General features: G+C 40.6%; 1 long non-coding RNA gene across 1 annotated transcript; it reads right to left on the bottom strand.

Moving 5' to 3' along the window:
* Nucleotides 1–200: 200 nt before the first annotated feature.
* LOC107304266 lies at nucleotides 201–1505 on the bottom strand. Its single transcript, XR_001550293.2, has 3 exons — nucleotides 1270–1505; nucleotides 1098–1194; nucleotides 201–260 (listed from the first exon to the last, which is right to left on the bottom strand). It is a non-coding gene; the product is annotated as an uncharacterized LOC107304266 (long non-coding RNA).
* Between the last annotated feature and the right edge of the window lie 1832 nt (nucleotides 1506–3337).

The raw sequence follows: 3337 nt of genomic DNA on the forward strand, positions 1-3337 counted from the left end.
GCCTAACACTCCTTCACGGTGGTGACAAGGCATAAGGTGAGCAATATAACAGAGAATAAATGCACAATTGGGATCTACCAATTCACCCAAAACCGATGTTTTAACATCTAGGAAACACATGCATATATATAGGTATAGTTTTGCAACCAAAGATATTTATAGAGAAAGCATAGGTTATATATGCTTAGGTGCTTGCCTTCCTGCTGAGGGTAGTCACTATCCTCCTCTGGATATGGCTCGGTACTCCGGATTCTCCAAATCTACCAAAAGAAGCAATATGCGAATAAGAGCCAAATAAACATGCACATGCAAAATGATCAATAAATCATGAAATAAATACACTGAGTAGAGCACATGTTAACTTGAATTTAGGTGAAAGAATCACTAGATTATCACTTATTGTTTAGGAGATATGAAAATGACAAGCTTTCAGGTCAGATAATGACAGCTCCGTAAGTAATTAAGTCTACTTTAGATCATTACAAGTAACTTGCAACTCAAACCAAGTTTTTACTTGTATAATTATTTTTAGTGGGCAGTACATCACTCACAGGTACTAAGAAAAATTATTCCACAGCTTTATGTATTGTCATTATTTATTTATGGATCTTAGAAGTTAAAATCATGGGAATGCTAAATACACTCCTAAACATGATTTAAGGGGAGTATTGTCAAGCTTATTTTCACAACAGCAAAGAGTAACAAAATATAAGCTCAACAAAATTGGTTTCACAATTTTAGCTTTTACCAATAATTTCTTATGAATCTATGAAGAGCTAGACCACACAAGGGAGACATATAGCTATTTATATTCCTACAGAGAAAAACTGTAAAATGTTGGTCATTTTTATTTTACAACAATGAAGAGATCTGTTTTATGAAGCAATAAGAATTTGTTTCACTGAAATCGGAGCTCATATGAATTAGTTATGGATTTTCAAATTTCACTCATTTTTCAGCCAAAACAGCACGTGTGGATGGCTCGATCTAGTGCATGAATGCCAAGAGCATCACATGCAAGAAAACATACATTAAGGACTTGATCCTACTTCTAAGAAGACACTTTTCAGCTTGAGTTGAAGAAGCTGAAAACTCACCAAAACAGGGAAGCAAAGAAGACACCGGGCTGTTGTCACCGAAGAAGTGAAAACAGCTTGCAGCCTGCTACTAGCCTTCAAATCTTGAACCGGTGACCTATGGAGGAGGCTAGAAATGCTCAGCATGATGGGGAACCTAAGAGAGTAGCTATGGATGGGGAAGAAAGCTCACCAAGAGGAGGAAAACAACTGCTGCTGCTGCTCTGCACCAAGCAGCAAGATCCTCTTTCCTTCTCGATCTCCCTCAGCAACCGATGCATGTGCAAGCTATTTGGATGGATGGAAAGCTTACAACCTTGGGGATCTTGTGGTGTGACATGCAGGGCTGGATCCTTGCATTTTTGTGAAGATTTGGGGAGGGGAAAATGAAGAGGGAGCTTAGCTCATGGAAAAACAGAACAGCAACAAGAACAGAATGGGAGGGAGATGAAGGGGTTTTCTCTGCCCCTCCCCCTTATATCCTGAGGTGGGAGCACGCCCACGAGGGTGTTGTGGGGCTAAAGAGATACCCAAGGTCAATGACAAGTAGGCCCAAGTCATGGCTGTCTAGGAGGGTGAGAGAGGTGGGTGAAAAATTAAGTACAGATACACTCTTGCAGTTTTCAGGATTTATTTTATTTCCCTCCCTTGGTAAATTCAATTTGATTAAGCTACAAGAGTGTGAAAAATGTGTGTTTTGGTGTTGAGATAGATTGAGTTACCTAGTTTCCATTTTTGAAAGTTTCACACATAAATTCCAAGTATTTTAAATCTGGTGAAAAGATGAAATGGGTTAGGCTGAAACTTGGTTTGAATTTTTAGGAGGCCTAAACAGAGAGTTAAAATTCAACAAAATTTATATTTAGTGATGATAAATAATCTAATATTTGAATAAAATATTAAATATGTATACTTCTGTTCAGGTTATTGCTCAAATAGAAGTGGTTTCAATTTTACCGATTAGAGTTAATTTTGTTATCGCATATGATCAAATTGCAATATAGTAAATATGCACTCTAAAGGACAACAAATGAATTTCTAAATACCTGGTTATGAACCTAGGGCTCTTACACGAACCCTTCCATCCTTTGCTGAAATTAAAAGCCGATCAAGAATTCTCGTGGGGGGAGAGTCACCAGAAGGCGTTCGATAAGATCAAAGAATACTTGAAGAACCCTCCAGTCATTATGCCACCAGAAAAGAGGTACCCTTCAAACTTTATCTGTCAGCCGATCAGAAAACTATCGGCTCGATACTTATCCAAGAACTAGACAGCAAGGAAAGGATGGTATATTACTTGAGCAGAAAGTTGTTGGATGCCGAAACAAGATACCTAGAAGTCGAGAGATTATGCCTGTGCTTATATTTTTCATGCACCAAGCTAAGGCATTACTTGCTGGCGGCTGATTGTACGGTCGTGTGTAAAGCCGATGTGATAAAATACATGCTATCGGCCCCGGTTCTGATAGGAAGGATGTGAAAAATGGATACTGGCACTAACAGAATATGACCTGAAATACGAGTCGGCCAAGGCAGTAAAAGGACAGGTAATGGCCGACTTCATAGTCGAACACTACAAGAAGGCCGATTACGTCGAGATTGTGCCCTGGACGGTATTCTTCGATGGGTCGGTTTGCCAGCATGGGTGCGGCATCGGCCTAATGATAATCTAGCCTCGGGGGGCATGCTTCGAGTTTGCATACACAATCAAGCCGTATCGGACCAATAATCAGGCCGAGTACGAAGTATTGATCAAAGGGTTGGAGCTGCTAAAAGAAATAGGTGCCGAGGCAGTCAAAATCGTGGGAAATTCTCAGTTGGTAATCAAACAACTATCCAGGGAATACGAATGCAGAGATGACGTCCTCAAGACCTACCATGAAGCTGCTAAAGAATTACTAGGGGACCTCAAGCAAATCGCGTTAACCCATATCCCTCGAGAACAGAACGCCGAAGCAAACTCTCGCCCAGGGGTCATCGGGCTACCGGCCGATGAATTCAGAAACCGAAGCAGAAATAACACAGATAGAGCTGACAAAAGAAGAAAGCATATCGTGCACAGAGGCCGATGACTGGAGACGAGAGATTATCGATTACCTGAAAGACCCATCGTCATCAGCCAACCGAAAAGTTAGGTACAAAGCGCTCAAATATGTACTACTCGAAGATTTGCTATATTACAGGACGATTGATGGCGTGTGCTGAGATGCTTAGACAAAGAGGAGGCCAAAGTGGTAATGTGCGAAGTGCATGACGGCATA

Source organism: Oryza brachyantha, chromosome 5, assembly GCF_000231095.2.
Source record: "Oryza brachyantha chromosome 5, ObraRS2, whole genome shotgun sequence".
Taxonomy (NCBI): Eukaryota; Viridiplantae; Streptophyta; class Magnoliopsida; order Poales; family Poaceae; genus Oryza; species Oryza brachyantha.